This window comes from Streptopelia decaocto (assembly GCF_964273445.1).
Source record: "Streptopelia decaocto genome assembly, chromosome: 4".
NCBI classification, from domain to species: domain Eukaryota; kingdom Metazoa; phylum Chordata; class Aves; order Columbiformes; family Columbidae; genus Streptopelia; species Streptopelia decaocto.
In genome coordinates, this window is record NC_138658.1 from 1,186,552 (window position 1) to 1,209,887 (window position 23,336).

General features: G+C 65.9%; 2 long non-coding RNA genes across 2 annotated transcripts; both read left to right on the forward strand.

Moving 5' to 3' along the window:
* Window positions 1-4,945: 4,945 nt before the first annotated feature.
* Window positions 4,946-6,307, forward strand: LOC309438991. Its single transcript, XR_014183907.1, has 2 exons — window positions 4,946-5,354; window positions 6,049-6,307. It is a non-coding gene; the product is annotated as an uncharacterized lncRNA (long non-coding RNA).
* Window positions 6,308-15,151: 8,844 nt separating this feature from the next.
* Window positions 15,152-16,503, forward strand: LOC309439194. The gene is made up of 2 exons (XR_014183936.1): window positions 15,152-15,560; window positions 16,255-16,503. It is a non-coding gene; the product is annotated as an uncharacterized lncRNA (long non-coding RNA).
* Window positions 16,504-23,336: the final 6,833 nt, after the last annotated feature.

Below are 23,336 nucleotides of genomic sequence, written 5' to 3' on the forward strand. Positions count from 1 at the left end.
GGGGCGTGGCCAGAGGGGTCCGGCCCGTTGTCCGCGCGGTCCCGGTGCCCGCCCGCCCAGCACCGGCAAACCCCGGCGGCGGGGGGGGCACCGACCGACCCCCGAGCCCGGCGCTCCGGCCCCCGCGGGCTTGTGTGTCTCCCCGAGAAGGGAGCGAGTCCCCGCGGGCAGGGCTGGCCGGGCGTCCCTCCCCGCTGGCTCCGGGGCGGCCCTGCCCCGCTGTGCCCCGCGGGAGTCCCGCTGTCCCCCGCTCCGCTCCGGGGGGTCCCGGTGTCGCCCCGCTCCCGCGCTCAGGACAACACGAAGCCGGAGCGGGCAGAGCCCCCCGGCCGTCCCCGCTGTCCCTCCTCACGTTCCCCGGCACAGCCGACGGTCCGTCAGCTCCCGGCTCTGCCGCAGCCCGGGTCCCCCATCCGTCCCCCTCATTCCCGGATCACCGGCGCCGGGACGGGTCGCTGTTCCCGGGAGGAGTCCTCCTGCGCTGCCTGACCCGTCCCCCCGTGTCCTGCCCCAGGGCTGTTTGTGCTGGAGCACCACAGCCTGCCCCACGCCAGCTCGGCTTTCCTGACCCCGGAGCACCTGGCAGGATCCAGTTCGACCTGCAGCTGCTGTGGAGCGCTCAGACCTTCGACTCGCCCTCCCAGCTCTGGAGAGCGACCGGCTCCTGCAACGGGTGAGGCCAGCGGGTTCAGCTTCGGAAGCGATTATGTGCGTGTAATTAACCGAACCCAGAGCATCCCTGTGGCCCTGGAGCAGCCGCGGGCACAGCAGTTGTGTGGCTGCTCGGGAACCGGCCCGCGTTACAGACTCGGAGAAAAAAACCCTTCGTTGCGTTGTAAATGCGCTTTTCTAGTTAAGCCGGGGCAGGTGGACACCAGCGGTGCTGATGTGTTCAAGGTCGTTTTGCCGTCAGCAAGTTAAAAGTGGGATTTTGCGTCCACAACTTAATCAGTAGCGCTGTGCTTGGCGGAGGTCGGTGTGTTAAGAAAGTTTGGTTCAGTTTTAGAAGCAATTCCTTTCTCTGAGTTCTGCCCGTGTCTGTTTCTTCCTTCAGTCCCGCTGCTCGCACAGCGGCTCAAATTAACCCCGCGGGTCACGTTTGTCCGTCCCGCATCTGCTGGAGCGGACGGACGTTTCTGGGAGGGTCGGGTCCTGCTGTGAATTCGGGCCCAAGATAGTTAGTCATTGTTCAGGGACTGTTTGTACCGGCACAGGATCAGAGCATCCCGACACGTAGGAAGCCAAGGAAGGGAGCCAGGAGACCTGCGTGGCTAAACAGGAGCTGCTGGGTGTGCTCAGGTGGAAGAGAAGAGTTTCTAGATGATGGAAGGAGGGGCTGGGCACTTGGGGAGAATATCAGGCTGTTGTCAGAGGGTGGAGGGAGGCAACTGGGAAAGCTGAGGCCTCCTTAGAATTACAGCTGGCGAGAGGGGTCAAGGACACCAGGAAGAGCTTTTTCAAATGGGTGGCAGATCAAACTAACAGCAGAGGCAATGCAGGCCCACTGAGGAACGGGTGGGTGCCCTGGTGACAGAAGGTACAGAGAAGGCAGAGTTACGGGATGTTCTGTGTCTCTGCCTGCCCTGCCGGGGCTGTGCTGAGGATCCCGCACCGCTGAGCCCAGAGGAAGGCAGGACAGTGGAGAGTCTGCCTGGGCTGGTGAGGACGGGGTCAGGGAGCAGTCGGGCAATCTGGACACCATCAATCCATGGGTCCGGACGGGATGCACCCGCGGGTGCTGAGGGAGCCGGCTGAGGCCATTGCTGGACCGCTCTCCATCATCTTTGCCAAGTCTTGGGAAACGGGAGAGGTGCCTGAGGACTGGAGGAAAGCAAATGTCACTGCAGTCTTCAAAAAGGGCAGGAAGGAGGACCCGGGTGACTCTGGACCGGTCAGCCTCACCTCCATCCCTGGGAAACTGGTGGAACGGCTTGTCCCTCCTTGAGGGAGTGCAGTCTGGGTGAGCGGGTGGTGAGGTGACTGCGAACTGGCTGAAGGGAAGAAGCCAGAGAGTCGTGGTCAATGGGCAGAGTCCAGTTGATCCTGGATCCAGTGCAGGGCCTCAGGGGGCAGTGCTGGGGCCGGGACTGTTCAATATATTCATCAATGATTTGGACGAGGAAACAGAGTGACTGTCAGCAGGTTTGCTGGTGACACCGAGCTGGGAGGAGTGGTGACACTGGAAGCTGTGCTGCCATCAGAGACCTGGACAGGCTGGAGAGCTGGGCAGGGAAAAATGTAATAAAACAGAACAAGGGCAAGTGTAGAGTGTTGAATCTGGGCAGGAACAACCCCAGGATCCAGTGTAAGTTGGGGAATGACCTATTAGAGAGCAGCGTAGGGGAAAGGGACCTGGGGGTGCTGGGGACGGCAGGCTCGGTGCGTGGCCAGAGGGCATTTGGCTCTCACGAGGCTCTTCTTGTTCTTTCTTTTCTGTTGTTTTCTGGAGAATTTAACCCGACCGTGTTTCTCCCGCCCTCCTCAGGGCAAATCCTGTACGGCCGCGTGCTCTGGAGCCCCGAACAGAACCTGAACGCCGCCTACAAGCTGCAGCTGGAAAAGGTCTATCTGTGCACGGGCAAGGACGGGCACGTGCCTTTCTTCGACCCGACCGGCACCGTCTGTAACGAGGGGCCCCAGTACGTGTCGAGCGTTGCGTGCGCTCGGGGCCGCACAGGCCTGGTCTCTGGGGCTCTGGCTGCCCCAGCAGCCCTGGAACTGAATGGCGTTCCTGCCAGCCCGGGAGAGCATCGCCAGGCAGGACACGGGGCGCGGAGCACAGGGACCCTGAGAACAGCAGCGCAGGGAGAGGGGAACCGGGGATGGACCGAGCCTGCGCAATCGCCCTCGATCTGCTGGTGCCGTGGCTGGGAACGGACAGGGCTGGCAGCCCGTAAAGGGACATTTATTTACCGCTTACGCAGGAGTTTTCCCTGCTTGTATAAATCACCATCAGCCCGCGTCCCCGCCGCAGCCCCGTTACCCCCCAGAACGAGGTGCCGTTCCGGTATCGGTCGGTTTGGCGTTAGCACAGCCGAGCGGGCTGGTCACACCCGTCTCTATGGTCAGTTCTCCGGCCTGACACACTCAGCGCTGAACCAGCGTGAGACGCTCTCTACAAGGTCCGTGCCCAGGGGTTTCGGGCCCCAAAACTCCCGTCTCTGCCCGGGACGCCCCGGGTTCATCGGTGAATGGCGGGCGCCGGGCCCCACGCTGCCCAGAGACACCGAATCCGCGCCGGGGAGGCTCTGGCAGGATTTTATATCCCGATTTCCCCAGACGGGCTGTATTTGTCCCCCAGTGGCCTGTGTCTGTTGTACCATAAATTAACAGCGGAGCCGGTACCAAACAAACTCTAGCACGGGAAACAGAGGTGAGGAGTTTATTCTGGTGATGAAGCTGGTTTGTTCTTTGAAAGCAGTCGGGAAAGGATCTCCTTAGCACCACTTTATTAACGTTCCTGAATTGATTAGTGCAGTTTCCAAAGACAGATGAGAAGGCTGAACACCTCACTTGGTGATGACCACGATTGCGGGGGCTCCCAAACCCACCCCGAGCTGCTCTGTTGGTGTTTGCAGGAGCCAGTAACGGGGCAGCGGCTGAACGGGGGAGTCAAAGCACAGAACGATCTGCAGGACGGGACGGAAGTTCAACGCAGCACCTGCTGTGGGTTGGTGAGAAACGCCTTCTATAAACTGTAAAAGAAAAAATAGACGACTTTATAAAAAGGTAAGAACAGTTGTGCTGTTGTCTCTATGCTCTGGGGGAGGGCAGAGCGGCTCCAGCAGCGGCCCCAGGGCTTTGGGAGCTCTCAGCAGCCCCGGGAAACCCTCGTTTAACACCCGAGACGCGGCGTTTGCCGCAGAAAATGCGGCAGAACCGTCCAGAAAGGCCAAGTGCAGCCCTGGGGCTGGGGCTGGGAGGTTCGTTTTGGGGCGGGGGCGGCAGCGACAGGAGTTGTCCCACGAGGGGGAGAGTGAAGCGGGAGCACGAAGCGGGGCTGCCCGGGGGTCGTTCCCGTGTGACTCCCCCGTGTGCCAGTCCCGGCCCCGCTGTCCCTGCCCCGGCTGCGGTGCCGCCGAACGGACACGAGATGGCGCTGCGCTCTGCAGGGCCGCGCGGTGTCCGCCAGGCGGCGCCATCCCGGGCTGCGGGGGGGGCGGGACCGAGTGAGACGGGGCGGTGCCAACAGAAGAGGGGGCGTTGCCGAGATCAGAGGGGGCGTGGCCAACCCGCTCGGCCGCGCCCCGAGCGCAGCTGAGCCCGCAGCGGGGACGCGGTGACCGGTTTTCATTGGGTCGGTGCTGGTGCCGCGTTTGTTCGGTGCGTTCCCCTGTGTGTCTGGTGGGTGTTGGTGCCTCGTTGGTTTCACGTCAGCGCAGCCGAGCCCGCAGCGAGGACGTGCTGGACACGGACGGGGCGCGAAGGTGCGTGGGGCCGGGGGGCGGCTGAGCCTGGGGGAGGGGACACCCCCGGTTGGGGGGCGGCTGCTGAGGCTGAACTCGTCCCCGCTCTCCGCAGGAGCTCCAGGTGCCTGCGGGCAGGTCCCGGACAGAGGCAGCGGCGGGAAGAGTTAAAACCTACAATGGCTTCGATAAGGGGGTGGTGGAAAGTGTCCGCATGTCGCCTGGTCCTTACGGGTCCCTCTTGTCAGCAGCCCGGGGCGGGGGGGTCAGGCCGAGCCGTGCCCTGAGCTCCCCCAGCCCATCCCACACCAGCGACTATTCCCAGGCACCTTGCCCCCCCCCCTTCCCCGATGCGGGGACCCGGGTTCTCCCCCCCGCCAGGTGAACGGGACACGGGAAGGTGTCACCGGTACCGGGGGGAAGCTGCGGTGCCGCCCAATGACCACCGGGTGGCGCTGCGCTCTGCAGTGCCGCGCTGTGTCCGCCAGGCGGCGCCACTGTGCGGGAGAGAGGGGCGGGGATGAGGGGGCGGGGCCGAGCGGGGCGGGACCGAGAGGGGCGGGGCCAAGCCGCGCACGGCCGCGCCCCGCGAGCGCAGCTGAGCCCGCGGGGACGTGACGCGGCGGCCCCCGAGGCTTCAAAAGCTCCCCGGGCCGGCAGGGGGCGCCGCTCCGGCGGGCGCACGCGCAGAGGCGGGAGCGGGGCCGGCGGGAGCGGGTCCCGGTGCGGGCTCTGCCCGGCGGGGGCTCTGCCGGGCCCGGGGCAGCTGCTGCCGGGGGAGCTGCCTTCCACTCGGCGGGGCCGCGGGGCGGCTCTGGGCCCTGCGCGGAGCCGGGCTCGGGCCGGAGCCCCTTTGGTCCCGGTCCCCAGCGCTGCGGCGGGAGCAGAGGCTCATCCCGGCGCCGGGCGAGGAGCCCGGACGGCCCCGAGGCGGCGAGGACGTGCCCGGTGAGTGTCCCGGGGGCTCGGGGAGCGGGTCTGTGCTCGGGGCTTCGCCCCCCGTCCTGCTGCGGGCCGGGGAGGGGGGTCCCGTCCCCCGGCAGGGCTCCCCCGGGGCTGGAGGCTGCTGGGGGTGCAGGGGGGGCCCCGCGGTTCTGAGCCGGGGCCGGGCCGGGCCGGGGGGTGTTCGGGGAGGCGGCAGCGGGCGCTGGGGGGTCCGGCCGGAGCCGCTGGCCCCGCTGGGCTGGGGGGGCCGGGGGGTTTGGCCGCGGGGGTTTCTGCTCCAGCTCGGCCTGGGGGGCCGGGTTGTGTCCCCGTTTGGGGGGTTCTGCACCCGGTTTGTTCTTAGGGGGGCTGTGCTTTGGGGGTCTGCACCTCTGGTTTTTTGGTTTGTGCCTCTTTGTTGCTGGATTGTGCACCCATTGTGTTTTGGGTTTCTGCACCTGTTGTGTTGCAGTTTGTTCAGCTGTGGCTCTTTGGTTTCTGCACCTGTTGGTTTTGTTGCCCCCATATGAGTTGGTGTGTGCAGCTGTTTTATTGGCAGTGACCACTTTTTATTGGGTTTGTGCTGGTGCCTCCTCTGTTGGGTGTGTACCCCACTTGATTTGGTGTGCACCATTTATTATTCACTTTGTGTTTGTGCCTTTTGTGTTTCATGTGAAGTTGAGTTCTGGTTCCAATTTCTCTCTCTGGTCTCTTTCAGCTCCAGCTCCAGCCTGTGCAGCTTCAAGCTTGTTTGCGGTTCCAGCTCCTCTTCAGCTGCTCCTGGTTCCAGTTGTTGTGCAGCTCCAGCTCCAGTTCAGCTCCAGCTCCTTGTGCTTCCAGCCCATTTCAGCTTGTGCTTGTTCCACTGAGCTTGGCCTTGTTCCAGATCGTAAATCAATCACTGTCACAAGCTGCTTATGAATATGACCTGTCATAACTAATCATGAATAAAGATGAACTAATTATCTAGTAACTAGTCCAGTGGTTGAACAGTCCTTGAATAAAAAAGGGGGGAAAATCACTTTTCGCGCCAGAAACTAAGTCGAACACCTGAAACGGCCTGGTGCAGGCCGGCGTCCCAGCGTTTGGGGGCCAGGGCGTCCGGACCCCCCCCTCCGGAGGGGGTCCCCCTGCCTGGCCCCCCCTCTGCCTCCCCAGCCTCCCACTGCTGCCCACCCCCCTCCCCTGCCCAGCGCCCACCAGCCCCTGCCCAAGGGGCCAACCCGGCCCCTGGCTCTGAGCCCAGGAACAGCGACTGGGTCTCTGTTCCTGAGCCCAAAGCCCAGGCCTGGGCCCCAGGAGCCCCTTTCCCAGCCCCGAGAACGCAGCTCAGGCTCCGTGCTCAGGGCTGGGAAACGCCCGGGGCTCCAGTTGCACAAGCACCCACGGACCCGCAGCCCCAGCGAACCCAACCCCGTGTGTGATGTCGGGAGCCCCGGCGGTGTCGGGCGGTGCTTGAGAACTGGCTGGGGGGACCCGCGGAGCGGGCCCGGCCCCGTGTGGCCGCGGGCGGCTCGGGCGGGGACGGGGGGCGCCGGGCTCCGGCCCTCCGGGCTTTATTCCGCCCCGGCGCCCCGAGCCCCGCGGCTGCGGCTGCTGCTCCGCGGAGCCGCCCGGGCACCGGCTGCCCTTGCCCACCCGCCTCCGCCCCGAGAGCCCCCGGGGCCGCGGCCCCTTCCCCGCTGCCCGGCCCCGCGCTCCCAGCCCCGACCCCCGGCGCGGCCGCGCCCGGGCCGAGCTCCCCGCACCTCACCTGGGCCCCGCCGGGAGAGCCCGGACCGGCCGCTGCCGCCCCCGCACGCACCGAGAAACCGGAACCGACGGAACCAAGCGCCTTAAATACCCTCGGCCCCGCCCCGCGCACGCGCCCCGGGCCCCGCCCGCCCCTCACACCTGTGCTGGCCCCGCCCCGCGCATGCGCCACGACGCCCCGCCCCTCACACCTGCGCTGGCCCCGCCCCGCCCAGGTGCGCTGCATTTCCGGCCCGCCCCGCGCACGCGCCGCCTCTTCTTCCGGCAGAACCGCGGCGGCTCCGCTCCAGGCGGACGCTGGTACCGGACCGGGCGCTCCGGGGGAACCAGCGAGCGGGACGCGGCGCTGCAGCCCCGGCCCGGGGGCGGTGAGCTTGGGCTGCGGCTGCAACCGGGGACGGGGCTCGCGGGGACCGGGGCTGCGGCCCTGCAGGGGCTGCTGCCGGCCCGGGACTTGGTGTCCGCCGCTCCCCGCGCGGCCGGGGCCGGAGGGTTCCGCTCCCCCGAGCTCCCGGAGCCCCGAGTCCGGCCTCCCCGGCCCCGGCCCGGCGGGCAGGAGCAGGAGCAGCAGCGCCGGAACCGAGCCGGGAGCTGCCGGAGCTGCGGAGCTCAAGTCCCGCGTTCCCCCGCGGCTGCTGCCGGGCCGGGCTGCCGGGGACACCCCGGGAAGGCTGGAGCCACCGGCGGCCCTGGGGCTGCCCCGGCACCGGCTGCCCGGACCCGCCGCACAGCTCGGGGCCAACGGGGCCCAACGGGGCTCCCGAACACCGACCGGGGAGGGGAGGGGAAGGGAGGGGACGTCTCGGCTCTCACAGCCCTTCGGGCCCCGCCCCGAGGGGGCTGCGCCCGCCCCGGACACACCCGGGGGGCTCCGGGCTGAGCCCCGAACAAAACCGGCCAAAGGAGCCGCGTTTCAAGCACCCGAAACACAGGACTCGGTGTCTGACCCATCAGCGGCCGCATGAGCCTCATTGCAACCACAGCAACAGGGACTGAGTCTCCTCCTCCAGCCAGAACTGCCCCAGTGACACGGGTTCCAGCCCTTCCACACACAGCACTTGGTGTCCAGCCCCTCACAGGCCAAATGAGCCTGGCTGTCAGTCACCAACACCGAATCAGCCTCTGGGACCCAGAGCCACGACTTAGTCTCTTTTTTCATCAACACCACAATACACAGCCCTGGGACCCAGATCCACGACTTAGTCTCTGTTTGTGAGCCCCCTCAATTCCCCACTTAGTCTCTGTTTGTGAGCCCCCTCAATTCCCGACTTAGTCTCTGTTTGTGAGCCCCCTCAATTCCTGACTTAGTCTCTGGTTTGTGAGCCCCCTCAATTCCCGACTTAGTCTCTGGTTTGTGAGCCCCCTCAATTCCCGACTTAGTCTCTGGTTTGTGAGCCCCCTCAATTCCTGACTTAGTCTCTGGTTTGTGAGCCCCCTCAATTCCCGACTTAGTCTCTGGTTTGTGAGCCCCCTCAATTCCCGACTTAGTCTCTGGTTTGTGAGCCCCCTCAATTCCCGACTTAGTCTCTGGTTTGTGAGCCCCCTCAATTCCCGACTTAGTCTCTGTTTGTGAGCCCCCTCAATTCCCGACTTAGTCTCTGTTTGTGACCTCTCCAGTTCCTGACTTAGTCTCTGTTTGGTGAGCCCCTCAATGCACAACTTAATCTCTGAGCCCCACATTCATGACTCAGTCTCTGTGACCCCAATTAGGACATACTCTGTTTGTGAGCCCCCTCAATTCCTGACTTAGTCTCTGTTTGTGAGCCCCCTCAATTCCTGACTTAGTCTCTGTTTGTGAGCCCCCTCAATTCCTGACTTAGTCTCTGGTTTGTGAGCCCCCTCAATTCCCGACTTAGTCTCTGGTTTGTGAGCCCCACGATTCACAACTTAGCCTCTGTTTGTGACCCAGATTCATGATTTAGTCTCTTTGTTGTGGGCCCCACAATTCACGACTTAGTCTCTGTGAACCCAGCTCACAACTTAGTCTCTGTTTGTGAGCTCTCCAGTTCCTGACTTAGTCTCTGTTTGGTGAGCTCCTCAATGCACAACTTAATCTCTGAGCCCCACATTCATGACTCAGTCTCTGTGACCCAAATTAGGACTTAGTCTGTTTGTGAGCCCCCCCAATTCACGACTTAGTCTCTGTTTGTGAGCCCCACAATTCACACCTCAGTCTCTGTCCCTGAGCCCTCCCTCTGTCCCAATGCACCCGCTGTCCAGCCCCAGCTGCAGGACTTGTCTCTGTTCCTCCCCCGGGCAGGACGGGCTCTCCCTTCGCTGGAGGTGCCGGGGCACAGCTCAGCCTCCCCCCGGGCGCTGAGCCCCAACCCACCCGCCTCGGGCTCTGCTTCCCAGCCGGGCTGAGCCCCCAGCAGCCCCAGCCGCTCTCCGGCCCTGGAAACGGGGGACTGGGGCTCTGAGCCCCCGGCCCGGCCCGGGGAGCCCGGCTTTGGGCTGCCCCAGCCCTCGGCTCTGCCCCTGCACCCCCAGGGAGCTCCTGTCCCTCGGCAGCCCCCGCAGCTCCTTCTCCATCTCACAGCCCAGCTGCTGAGCCCCCGAAGCGCCCAACAGCCCCAACCCCGCGTGTGCTGTCGGGGCCGGGAGCCCCGGCGGTGTCGGGCGGTGCTTGAGAACTGGCTGGGGGGACCCGCGGAGCGGGCCCGGCCCCGTGTGGCCGCGGGCGGCTCGGGCGGGGACGGGGGGCGCCGGGCTCCGGCCCTCCGGGCTTTATTCCCCCCGGCGCCCCGAGCCCCGCGGCTGCTGCTCCGCGGAGCCGCCCGGGCACCGGCTGCCCTTGCCCACCCGCCTCCGCCCCGAGAGCCCCCGCTGCTGCCGCTCCCCGGGCCGGTCGGGCCTCTCACCTGGGGCGGGCGGACTCGGCCCCTCCGCCGCTCCGAGCTCCCGCCGAACGGCCGGGCCGGTCCCCCCGCCCGCGGGGCCGCCGCTGCCCCCGGGGCCGCAACCACGACCGCAACCTGAACCCGCTCGGCCCGGAGCCGCGAACACAATGAACCGGGGACGGCGGCCGCCAGCGCACTGAACTCCTCGGCCCCGCCCCGCGCAGGCGCCCTGGGCCCCGCCCCGCCCGGGGAAGGAGGCTCCGCTGGGGCGGAGCTGGGGGCGCGGGGGCGTGGCCAGAGGGGTCCGGCCCGTTGTCCGCGCGGTCCCGGTGCCCGCCCGCCCAGCACCGGCAAACCCCGGCGGCGGGGGGGGCACCGACCGACCCCCGAGCCCGGCGCTCCGGCCCCCGCGGGCTTGTGTGTCTCCCCGAGAAGGGAGCGAGTCCCCGCGGGCAGGGCTGGCCGGGCGTCCCTCCCCGCTGGCTCCGGGGCGGCCCTGCCCCGCTGTGCCCCGCGGGAGTCCCGCTGTCCCCCGCTCCGCTCCGGGGGGTCCCGGTGTCGCCCCGCTCCCGCGCTCAGGACAACACGAAGCCGGAGCGGGCAGAGCCCCCCGGCCGTCCCCGCTGTCCCTCCTCACGTTCCCCGGCACAGCCGACGGTCCGTCAGCTCCCGGCTCTGCCGCAGCCCGGGTCCCCCATCCGTCCCCCTCATTCCCGGATCACCGGCGCCGGGACGGGTCGCTGTTCCCGGGAGGAGTCCTCCTGCGCTGCCTGACCCGTCCCCCCGTGTCCTGCCCCAGGGCTGTTTGTGCTGGAGCACCACAGCCTGCCCCACGCCAGCTCGGCTTTCCTGACCCCGGAGCACCTGGCAGGATCCAGTTCGACCTGCAGCTGCTGTGGAGCGCTCAGACCTTCGACTCGCCCTCCCAGCTCTGGAGAGCGACCGGCTCCTGCAACGGGTGAGGCCAGCGGGTTCAGCTTCGGAAGCGATTATGTGCGTGTAATTAACCGAACCCAGAGCATCCCTGTGGCCCTGGAGCAGCCGCGGGCACAGCAGTTGTGTGGCTGCTCGGGAACCGGCCCGCGTTACAGACTCGGAGAAAAAAACCCTTCGTTGCGTTGTAAATGCGCTTTTCTAGTTAAGCCGGGGCAGGTGGACACCAGCGGTGCTGATGTGTTCAAGGTCGTTTTGCCGTCAGCAAGTTAAAAGTGGGATTTTGCGTCCACAACTTAATCAGTAGCGCTGTGCTTGGCGGAGGTCGGTGTGTTAAGAAAGTTTGGTTCAGTTTTAGAAGCAATTCCTTTCTCTGAGTTCTGCCCGTGTCTGTTTCTTCCTTCAGTCCCGCTGCTCGCACAGCGGCTCAAATTAACCCCGCGGGTCACGTTTGTCCGTCCCGCATCTGCTGGAGCGGACGGACGTTTCTGGGAGGGTCGGGTCCTGCTGTGAATTCGGGCCCAAGATAGTTAGTCATTGTTCAGGGACTGTTTGTACCGGCACAGGATCAGAGCATCCCGACACGTAGGAAGCCAAGGAAGGGAGCCAGGAGACCTGCGTGGCTAAACAGGAGCTGCTGGGTGTGCTCAGGTGGAAGAGAAGAGTTTCTAGATGATGGAAGGAGGGGCTGGGCACTTGGGGAGAATATCAGGCTGTTGTCAGAGGGTGGAGGGAGGCAACTGGGAAAGCTGAGGCCTCCTTAGAATTACAGCTGGCGAGAGGGGTCAAGGACACCAGGAAGAGCTTTTTCAAATGGGTGGCAGATCAAACTAACAGCAGAGGCAATGCAGGCCCACTGAGGAACGGGTGGGTGCCCTGGTGACAGAAGGTACAGAGAAGGCAGAGTTACGGGATGTTCTGTGTCTCTGCCTGCCCTGCCGGGGCTGTGCTGAGGATCCCGCACCGCTGAGCCCAGAGGAAGGCAGGACAGTGGAGAGTCTGCCTGGGCTGGTGAGGACGGGGTCAGGGAGCAGTCGGGCAATCTGGACACCATCAATCCATGGGTCCGGACGGGATGCACCCGCGGGTGCTGAGGGAGCCGGCTGAGGCCATTGCTGGACCGCTCTCCATCATCTTTGCCAAGTCTTGGGAAACGGGAGAGGTGCCTGAGGACTGGAGGAAAGCAAATGTCACTGCAGTCTTCAAAAAGGGCAGGAAGGAGGACCCGGGTGACTCTGGACCGGTCAGCCTCACCTCCATCCCTGGGAAACTGGTGGAACGGCTTGTCCCTCCTTGAGGGAGTGCAGTCTGGGTGAGCGGGTGGTGAGGTGACTGCGAACTGGCTGAAGGGAAGAAGCCAGAGAGTCGTGGTCAATGGGCAGAGTCCAGTTGATCCTGGATCCAGTGCAGGGCCTCAGGGGGCAGTGCTGGGGCCGGGACTGTTCAATATATTCATCAATGATTTGGACGAGGAAACAGAGTGACTGTCAGCAGGTTTGCTGGTGACACCGAGCTGGGAGGAGTGGTGACACTGGAAGCTGTGCTGCCATCAGAGACCTGGACAGGCTGGAGAGCTGGGCAGGGAAAAATGTAATAAAACAGAACAAGGGCAAGTGTAGAGTGTTGAATCTGGGCAGGAACAACCCCAGGATCCAGTGTAAGTTGGGGAATGACCTATTAGAGAGCAGCGTAGGGGAAAGGGACCTGGGGGTGCTGGGGACGGCAGGCTCGGTGCGTGGCCAGAGGGCATTTGGCTCTCACGAGGCTCTTCTTGTTCTTTCTTTTCTGTTGTTTTCTGGAGAATTTAACCCGACCGTGTTTCTCCCGCCCTCCTCAGGGCAAATCCTGTACGGCCGCGTGCTCTGGAGCCCCGAACAGAACCTGAACGCCGCCTACAAGCTGCAGCTGGAAAAGGTCTATCTGTGCACGGGCAAGGACGGGCACGTGCCTTTCTTCGACCCGACCGGCACCGTCTGTAACGAGGGGCCCCAGTACGTGTCGAGCGTTGCGTGCGCTCGGGCCGCACAGGCCTGGTCTCTGGGGCTCTGGCTGCCCCAGCAGCCCTGGAACTGAATGGCGTTCCTGCCAGCCCGGGAGAGCATCGCCAGGCAGGACACGGGGCGCGGAGCACAGGGACCCTGAGAACAGCAGCGCAGGGAGAGGGGAACCGGGGATGGACCGAGCCTGCGCAATCGCCCTCGATCTGCTGGTGCCGTGGCTGGGAACGGACAGGGCTGGCAGCCCGTAAAGGGACATTTATTTACCGCTTACGCAGGAGTTTTCCCTGCTTGTATAAATCACCATCAGCCCGCGTCCCCGCCGCAGCCCCGTTACCCCCCAGAACGAGGTGCCGTTCCGGTATCGGTCGGTTTGGCGTTAGCACAGCCGAGCGGGCTGGTCACACCCGTCTCTATGGTCAGTTCTCCGGCCTGACACACTCAGCGCTGAACCAGCGTGAGACGCTCTCTACAAGGTCCGTGCCCAGGGGTTTCGGGCCCCAAAACTCCCGTCTCTGCCTGGGACGCCCCGGGTTCATCGGTGAATGGCGGGCGCCGGGCCCCACGCTGCCCAGAGACACCGAATCCGCGCCGGGGAGGCTCTGGCAGGATTTTATATCCCGATTTCCCCAGACGGGCTGTATTTGTCCCCCAGTGGCCTGTGTCTGTTGTACCATAAATTAACAGCGGAGCCGGTACCAAACAAACTCTAGCACGGGAAACAGAGGTGAGGAGTTTATTCTGGTGATGAAGCTGGTTTGTTCTTTGAAAGCAGTCGGGAAAGGATCTCCTTAGCACCACTTTATTAACGTTCCTGAATTGATTAGTGCAGTTTCCAAAGACAGATGAGAAGGCTGAACACCTCACTTGGTGATGACCACGATTGCGGGGGCTCCCAAACCCACCCCGAGCTGCTCTGTTGGTGTTTGCAGGAGCCAGTAACGGGGCAGCGGCTGAACGGGGGAGTCAAAGCACAGAACGATCTGCAGGACGGGACGGAAGTTCAACGCAGCACCTGCTGTGGGTTGGTGAGAAACGCCTTCTATAAACTGTAAAAGAAAAAATAGACGACTTTATAAAAAGGTAAGAACAGTTGTGCTGTTGTCTCTATGCTCTGGGGGAGGGCAGAGCGGCTCCAGCAGCGGCCCCAGGGCTTTGGGAGCTCTCAGCAGCCCCGGGAAACCCTCGTTTAACACCCGAGACGCGGCGTTTGCCGCAGAAAATGCGGCAGAACCGTCCAGAAAGGCCAAGTGCAGCCCTGGGGCTGGGGCTGGGAGGTTCGTTTTGGGGCGGGGGCGGCAGCGACAGGAGTTGTCCCACGAGGGGGAGAGTGAAGCGGGAGCACGAAGCGGGGCTGCCCGGGGGTCGTTCCCGTGTGACTCCCCCGTGTGCCAGTCCCGGCCCCGCTGTCCCTGCCCCGGCTGCGGTGCCGCCGAACGGACACGAGATGGCGCTGCGCTCTGCAGGGCCGCGCGGTGTCCGCCAGGCGGCGCCATCCCGGGCTGCGGGGGGGGCGGGACCGAGTGAGACGGGGCGGTGCCAACAGAAGAGGGGGCGTTGCCGAGATCAGAGGGGGCGTGGCCAACCCGCTCGGCCGCGCCCCGAGCGCAGCTGAGCCCGCAGCGGGGACGCGGTGACCGGTTTTCATTGGGTCGGTGCTGGTGCCGCGTTTGTTCGGTGCGTTCCCCTGTGTGTCTGGTGGGTGTTGGTGCCTCGTTGGTTTCACGTCAGCGCAGCCGAGCCCGCAGCGAGGACGTGCTGGACACGGACGGGGCGCGAAGGTGCGTGGGGCCGGGGGGCGGCTGAGCCTGGGGGAGGGGACACCCCCGGTTGGGGGGCGGCTGCTGAGGCTGAACTCGTCCCCGCTCTCCGCAGGAGCTCCAGGTGCCTGCGGGCAGGTCCCGGACAGAGGCAGCGGCGGGAAGAGTTAAAACCTACAATGGCTTCGATAAGGGGGTGGTGGAAAGTGTCCGCATGTCGCCTGGTCCTTACGGGTCCCTCTTGTCAGCAGCCCGGGGCGGGGGGGTCAGGCCGAGCCGTGCCCTGAGCTCCCCCAGCCCATCCCACACCAGCGACTATTCCCAGGCACCTTGCCCCCCCCCCTTCCCCGATGCGGGGACCCGGGTTCTCCCCCCCGCCAGGTGAACGGGACACGGGAAGGTGTCACCGGTACCGGGGGGAAGCTGCGGTGCCGCCCAATGACCACCGGGTGGCGCTGCGCTCTGCAGTGCCGCGCTGTGTCCGCCAGGCGGCGCCACTGTGCGGGAGAGAGGGGCGGGGATGAGGGGGCGGGGCCGAGCGGGGCGGGACCGAGAGGGGCGGGGCCAAGCCGCGCACGGCCGCGCCCCGCGAGCGCAGCTGAGCCCGCGGGGACGTGACGCGGCGGCCCCCGAGGCTTCAAAAGCTCCCCGGGCCGGCAGGGGGCGCCGCTCCGGCGGGCGCACGCGCAGAGGCGGGAGCGGGGCCGGCGGGAGCGGGTCCCGGTGCGGGCTCTGCCCGGCGGGGGCTCTGCCGGGCCCGGGGCAGCTGCTGCCGGGGGAGCTGCCTTCCACTCGGCGGGGCCGCGGGGCGGCTCTGGGCCCTGCGCGGAGCCGGGCTCGGGCCGGAGCCCCTTTGGTCCCGGTCCCCAGCGCTGCGGCGGGAGCAGAGGCTCATCCCGGCGCCGGGCGAGGAGCCCGGACGGCCCCGAGGCGGCGAGGACGTGCCCGGTGAGTGTCCCGGGGGCTCGGGGAGCGGGTCTGTGCTCGGGGCTTCGCCCCCCGTCCTGCTGCGGGCCGGGGAGGGGGGTCCCGTCCCCCGGCAGGGCTCCCCCGGGGCTGGAGGCTGCTGGGGGTGCAGGGGGGGCCCCGCGGTTCTGAGCCGGGGCCGGGCCGGGCCGGGGGGTGTTCGGGGAGGCGGCAGCGGGCGCTGGGGGGTCCGGCCGGAGCCGCTGGCCCCGCTGGGCTGGGGGGGCCGGGGGGTTTGGCCGCGGGGGTTTCTGCTCCAGCTCGGCCTGGGGGGCCGGGTTGTGTCCCCGTTTGGGGGGTTCTGCACCCGGTTTGTTCTTAGGGGGGCTGTGCTTTGGGGTCTGCACCTTTGGTTTTTTGGTTTGTGCCTCTTTTGTTGCTGGATTGTGCACCCATTGTGTTTTGGGTTTCTGCACCTGTTGTGTTGCAGTTTGTTCAGCTGTGGCTCTTTGGTTTCTGCACCTGTTGGTTTTGTTGCCCCCATATGAGTTGGTGTGTGCAGCTGTTTTATTGGCAGTGACCACTTTTTATTGGGTTTGTGCTTGTGCCTCCTCTGTTGGGTGTGTACCCCACTTGATTTGGTGTGTACCATTTATTATTCACTTTGTGTTTGTGCCTTTTGTGTTTCACATGAAGTTGAGTTCTGGTTCCAATTTCTCTCTCTGGTTTCTTTCAGCTCCAGCCTGTGCAGCTTCAAGCTTGTTTGCGGTTCCAGCTCCTCTTCAGCTGCTCCTGGTTCCAGTTGTTGTGCAGCTCCAGCTCCAGTTCAGCTCCAGCTCCTTGTGCTTCCAGCCCATTTCAGCTTGTGCTTGTTCCACTGAGCTTGGCCTTGTTCCAGATCGTAAATCAATCACTGTCACAAGCAGCTTATGAATATGACCTGTCATAACTAATCATGAATAAAGATGAACTAATTATCTAATAACTAGTCCAGTGGTTGAACAGTCCTTGAATAAAAAAGGGGGGAAAAATCACTTTTCGCGCCAGAAACTAAGTCGAACACCTGAAACGGCCTGGTGCATGCCGGCGTCCGAGCGTTTGGGGGCCAGGGCGTCCGGACCCCCCCCTCCGGAGGGGGTCCCCCTGCCTGGCCCCCCCTCTGCCTCCCCAGCCTCCCACTGCTGCCCACCCCCCTCCCCTGCCCAGCGCCCACCAGCCCCTGCCCAAGGGGCCAACCCGGCCCCTGGCTCTGAGCCCAGGAACAGCGACTGGGTCTCTGTTCCTGAGCCCAAAGCCCAGGCCTGGGCCCCAGGAGCCCCTTTCCCAGCCCCGAGAACGCAGCTCAGGCTCCGTGCTCAGGGCTGGGAAACGCCCGGGGCTCCAGTTGCACAAGCACCCACGGACCCGCAGCCCCAGCGAACCCAACCCCGTGTGTGATGTCGGGAGCCCCGGCGGTGTCGGGCGGTGCTTGAGAACTGGCTGGGGGGACCCGCGGAGCGGGCCCGGCCCCGTGTGGCCGCGGGCGGCTCGGGCGGGGACGGGGGGCGCCGGGCTCCGGCCCTCCGGGCTTTATTCCGCCCCGGCGCCCCGAGCCCCGCGGCTGCGGCTGCTGCTCCGCGGAGCCGCCCGGGCACCGGCTGCCCTTGCCCACCCGCCTCCGCCCCGAGAGCCCCCGGGGCCGCGGCCCCTTCCCCGCTGCCCGGCCCCGCGCTCCCAGCCCCGACCCCCGGCGCGGCCGCGCCCGGGCCGAGCTCCCCGCACCTCACCTGGGCCCCGCCGGGAGAGCCCGGACCGGCCGCTGCCGCCCCCGCACGCACCGAGAAACCGGAACTGACGGAACCAAGCGCCTTAAATACCCTCGGCCCCGCCCCGCGCACGCGCCCCGGGCCCCGCCCGCTCCGCCCCTCACACCTGTGCTGGCCCCGCCCCGCGCACCTGCGCTGGCCCCGCCCCGCCCAGGTGCGCTGCATTTCCGGCCCGCCCCGCGCACGCGCCGCCTCTTCTTCCGGCAGAACCGCGGCGGCTCCGCTCCAGGCGGACGCTGGTACCGGACCGGGCGCTCCGGGGGAACCAGCGAGCGGGACGCGGCGCTGCAGCCCCGGCCCGGGGGCGGTGAGCTTGGGCTGCGGCTGCAACCGGGGACGGGGCTCGCGGGGACCGGGGCTGCGGCCCTGCAGGGGCTGCTGCCGGCCCGGGACTTGGTGTCCGCCGCTCCCCGCGCGGCCGGGGCCGGAGGGTTCCGCTCCCCCGAGCTCCCGGAGCCCCGAGTCCGGCCTCCCCGGCCCCGGCCCGGCGGGCAGGAGCAGGAGCAGCAGCGCCGGAACCGAGCCGGGAGCTGCCGGAGCTGCGGAGCTCAAGTCCCGCGTTCCCCCGCGGCTGCTGCCGGGCCGGGCTGCCGGGGACACCCCGGGAAGGCTGGAGCCACCGGCGGCCCTGGGGCTGCCCCGGCACCGGCTGCCCGGACCCGCCGCACAGCTCGGGGCCAACGGGGCCCAACGGGGCTCCCGAACACCGACCGGGGAGGGGAGGGGAAGGGAGGGGACGTCTCGGCTCTCACAGCCCTTCGGGCCCCGCCCCGAGGGGGCTGCGCCCGCCCCGGACACACCCGGGGGGCTCCGGGCTGAGCCCCGAACAAAACCGGCCAAAGGAGCCGCGTTTCAAGCACCCGAAACACAGGACTCGGTGTCTGACCCATCAGCGGCCACATGAGCCTCATTGCAACCACAGCAACAGGGACTGAGTCTCCTCCTCCAGCCAGAACTGCCCCAGTGACACGGGTTCCAGCCCTTCCACACACAGCACTTGGTGTCCAGCCCCTCACAGGCCAAATGAGCCTGGTTGTCAGTCACCAACACCGAATCAGCCTCTGGGACCCAGAGCCACGACTTAGTCTCTTTTTTAATCAACACCACAATACACAGCCCTGGGACCCAGATCCACGACTTAGTCTCTGTTTGTGAGCCCCCTCAATTCCCCACTTAGTCTCTGTTTGTGAGCCCCCTCAATTCCCGACTTAGTCTCTGTTTGTGAGCCCCCTCAATTCCCGACTTAGTCTCTGGTTTGTGAGCCCCCTCAATTCCCGACTTAGTCTCTGGTTTGTGAGCCCCCTCAATTCCTGACTTAGTCTCTGGTTTGTGAGCCCCCTCAATTCCCGACTTAGTCTCTGGTTTGTGAGCCCCCTCAATTCCCGACTTAGTCTCTGGTTTGTGAGCCCCCTCAATTCCCGACTTAGTCTCTGTTTGTGAGCCCCCTCAATTCCCGACTTAGTCTCTGTTTGTGACCTCTCCAGTTCCTGACTTAGTCTCTGTTTGGTGAGCCCCTCAATGCACAACTTAATCTCTGAGCCCCACATTCATGACTCAGTCTCTGTGACCCCAATTAGGACATACTCTGTTTGTGAGCCCCCTCAATTCCTGACTTAGTCTCTGTTTGTGAGCCCCCTCAATTCCTGACTTAGTCTCTGTTTGTGAGCCCCCTCAATTCCTGACTTAGTCTCTGGTTTGTGAGCCCCCTCAATTCCCGACTTAGTCTCTGGTTTGTGAGCCCCACGATTCACAACTTAGCCTCTGTTTGTGACCCAGATTCATGATTTAGTCTCTTTGTTGTGGGCCCCACAATTCACGACTTAGTCTCTGTGAACCCAGCTCACAACTTAGTCTCTGTTTGTGAGCTCTCCAGTTCCTGACTTAGTCTCTGTTTGGTGAGCTCCTCAATGCACAACTTAATCTCTGAGCCCCACATTCATGACTCAGTCTCTGTGACCCAAATTAGGACTTAGTCTGTTTGTGAGCCCCCTCAATTCCCGACTTAGTCTCTGTTTGTGAGCTCCACAATTCACAACTGTTTGTGACCCAGATTCATGATTTAGTCTCTTTGTTGTGGGCCCCACAATTCACGACTTAGTCTCTGTGAACCCAGCTCACAACTTAGTCTCTGTTTGTGAGCTCTCCAGTTCCTGACTTAGTCTCTGTTTGGTGAGCTCCTCAATGCACAACTTAATCTCTGAGCCCCACATTCATGACTCAGTCTCTGTGACCCAAATTAGGACTTAGTCTGTTTGTGAGCCCCCCCAATTCACGACTTAGTCTCTGTTTGTGAGCCCCCCAATTCACACCCCAGTCCCTGTCCCTGAGCCCTCCCTCTGTCCCAATGCACCCGCTGTCCAGCCCCAGCTGCAGGACTTGTCTCTGTTCCTCCCCCGGGCAGGACGGGCTCTCCCTTCGCTGGAGGTGCCGGGGCACAGCTCAGCCTCCCCCCGGGCGCTGAGCCCCAACCCACCCGCCTCGGGCTCTGCTTCCCAGCCGGGCTGAGCCCCCAGCAGCCCCAGCCGCTCTCCGGCCCTGGAAACGGGGGACTGGGGCTCTGAGCCCCCGGCCCGGCCCGGGGAGCCCGGCTTTGGGCTGCCCCAGCCCTCGGCTCTGCCCCTGCACCCCCAGGGAGCTCCTGTCCCTCGGCAGCCCCCGCAGCTCCTTCTCCATCTCACAGCCCAGCTGCTGAGCCCCCGAAGCGCCCAACAGCCCCAACCCCGCGTGTGCTGTCGGGGCCGGGAGCCCCGGCGGTGTCGGGCGGTGCTTGAGAACTGGCTGGGGGGACCCGCGGAGCGGGCCCGGCCCCGTGTGGCCGCGGGCGGCTCGGGCGGGGACGGGGGGCGCCGGGCTCCGGCCCTCCGGGCTTTATTCCCCCCGGCGCCCCGAGCCCCGCGGCTGCTGCTCCGCGGAGCCGCCCGGGCACCGGCTGCCCTTGCCCACCCGCCTCCGCCCCGAGAGCCCCCGCTGCTGCCGCTCCCCGGGCCGGTCGGGCCTCTCACCTGGGGCGGGCGGACTCGGCCCCTCCGCCGCTCCGAGCTCCCGCCGAACGGCCGGGCCGGTCCCCCCGCCCGCGGGGCCGCCGCTGCCCCCGGGGCCGCAACCACGACCGCAACCTGAACCCGCTCGGCCCGGAGCCGCAAACACAATGAAACGGGGACGGCGGCCGCCAGCGCACTGAACTCCTCGGCCCCGCCCCGCGCAGGCGCCCTGGGCCCCGCCCCGCCCGGGGGAGGAGGCTCCGCTGGGGCGGAGCTGGGTGAGCGGGGGCGTGGCCAGAGGGGTCCGGCCCGTTGTCCGCGCGGTCCCTGTGCCCGCCCGCCCAGCACCGGCAAACCCCGGCGGCGAGGGGGGCACCGACCGACCCCCGAGCCCGGCGCTCCGGCCCCCGCGGGCTTGTGTGTCTCCCCGAGAAGGGAGCGAGTCCCCGCGGGCAGGGCTGGCCGGGCGTCCCTCCCCGCTGGCTCCGGGGCGGCCCTGCCCCGCTGTGCCCCGCGGGAGTCCCGCTGTCCCCCGCTCCGCTCCGGGGGGTCCCGGTGTCGCCCCGCTCCCGCGCTCAGGACAACACGAAGCCGGAGCGGGCAGAGCCCCCCGGCCGTCCCCTCTGTCCCTCCTCACGTTCCCCGGCACAGCCGACGGTCCGTCAGCTCCCGGCTCTGCCGCAGCCCGGGTCCCCCATCCGTCCCCCTCATTCCCGGATCACCGGCGACGGGACGGGTCCCCCCCCCCAACGGGTTCGTTGCGTTGTAAATCCGCTTTTCTAGTTAAGCCGGGGCAGGTGGACACCAGCGGTGCTGATGTGTTCAAGGTTGTTTTGCCATCAGCAAGTTAAAAGTGGAATTTTGCGTCCACAACTTAATCAGTAGCGCTGTGCTTGGTGGAGTTCGGTGTGTTAAGATCTAGGAATATTTGGTTCACTTTTTAAAATAGTTCTTTTACGTTATAAGTTCATCCCGTGACTGTTTCTTCCTTCAGTCCCGCTGCTCGCACAGCGGCTCAAATTAACCCCGCGGGTCACGTTTGTCCGTCCCGCATCTGCTGGAGCGGACGGACGTTTCTGGGAGGGTCGGGTCCTGCTGTGAATTCGGTCTTGCCCGCTCACCCCCGTTGGCAGACGGTGGGTGTCGGACAAACGCATCACGCGGGTGCCGGCTCGGGGTGTGAAGCTGAACCCGCCGGCCTCACCCGTTGCAGGAGCTGGTCGCTCTCCAGAGCTGGGAGGGCGAGTCGAAGGTCTGAGCGCTCCACAGCAGCTGCAGGTCGAACTGGATCCTGCCAGGTGCTCCGGGGTCAGGAAAGCCGAGCTGGCGTGGGGCAGGCTGTGGTGCTCCAGCACAAACAGCCCTGGGGCAGGACACGGGGGGACGGGTCAGGCAGCGCAGGGGGATTCCTCCCGGGAACAGCGACCCGTCCCGGCGCCGGTGATCCGGGAATGAGGGGGACGGATGGGGGGACCGGGGTTTGCCGGTGCTGGGCGGGCGGGCACCGGGACCGCGCGGACAACGGGCCGGACCCCTCTGGCCACTCCCCCGCGCCCCGAGCTCCGCCCCAGCGGAGCCTCCTCCCCCGGGCGGGGCGGGGCCCAGGGCGCCTGCGCGGGGCGGGGCCGAGGAGTTCAGTGCGCTGGCGGCCGCCGTCCCCGTTTCATTGTGTTCGCGGCTCCGGGCCGAGCGGGTTCAGGTTGCGGTCGTGGTTGCGGCCCCGGGGGCAGCGGCGGCCCCGCGGGCGGGGGGACCGGCCCGGCCGTTCGGCGGGAGCTCGGAGCGGCGGAGGGGCCGAGTCCGCCCGCCCCAGGTGAGAGGCCCGACCGGCCCGGGGAGCGGCAGCAGCGGGGGCTCTCGGGGCGGAGGCGGGTGGGCAAGGGCAGCCGGTGCCCGGGCGGCTCCGCGGAGCAGCAGCCGCGGGGCTCGGGGCGCCGGGGGGAATAAAGCCCGGAGGGCCGGAGCCCGGCGCCCCCCGTCCCCGCCCGAGCCGCCCGCGGCCACACGGGGCCGGGCCCGCTCCGCGGGTCCCCCCAGCCAGTTCTCAAGCACCGCCCGACACCGCCGGGGCTCCCGGCCCCGACAGCACACGCGGGGTTGGGGCTGTTGGGCGCTTCGGGGGCTCAGCAGCTGGGCTGTGAGATGGAGAAGGAGCTGCGGGGGCTGCCGAGGGACAGGAGCTCCCTGGGGGTGCAGGGGCAGAGCCGAGGGCTGGGGCAGCCCAAAGCCGGGCTCCCCGGGCCGGGCCGGGGGCTCAGAGCCCCAGTCCCCCGTTTCCAGGGCCGGAGAGCGGCTGGGGCTGCTGGGGGCTCAGCCCGGCTGGGAAGCAGAGCCCGAGGCGGGTGGGTTGGGGCTCAGCGCCCGGGGGGAGGCTGAGCTGTGCCCCGGCACCTCCAGCGAAGGGAGAGCCCGTCCTGCCCGGGGGAGGAACAGAGACAAGTCCTGCAGCTGGGGCTGGACAGCGGGTGCATTGGGACAGAGGGAGGGCTCAGGGACAGGGACTGAGGTGTGAATTGTGGGGCTCACAAACAGAGACTAAGTCGTGAATTGGGGGGGCTCACAAACAGACTAAGTCCTAATTTGGGTCACAGAGACTGAGTCATGAATGTGGGGCTCAGAGATTAAGTTGTGCATTGAGGAGCTCACCAAACAGAGACTAAGTCAGGAACTGGAGAGCTCACAAACAGAGACTAAGTTGTGAGCTGGGTTCACAGAGACTAAGTCGTGAATTGTGGGGCCCACAACAAAGAGACTAAATCATGAATCTGGGTCACAAACAGTTGTGAATTGTGGAGCTCACAAACAGAGACTAAGTCGGGAATTGAGGGGGCTCACAAACAGAGACTAAGTCAGGAATTGAGGGGGCTCACAAACCAGAGACTAAGTCAGGAATTGAGGGGGCTCACAAACAGAGACTAAGTCAGGAATTGAGGGGGCTCACAAACAGAGACTAAGTCGGGAATTGAGGGGGCTCACAAACAGAGACTAAGTGGTGAATCTGGGTCCCAGGGCTGTGTATTGTGGTGTTGATT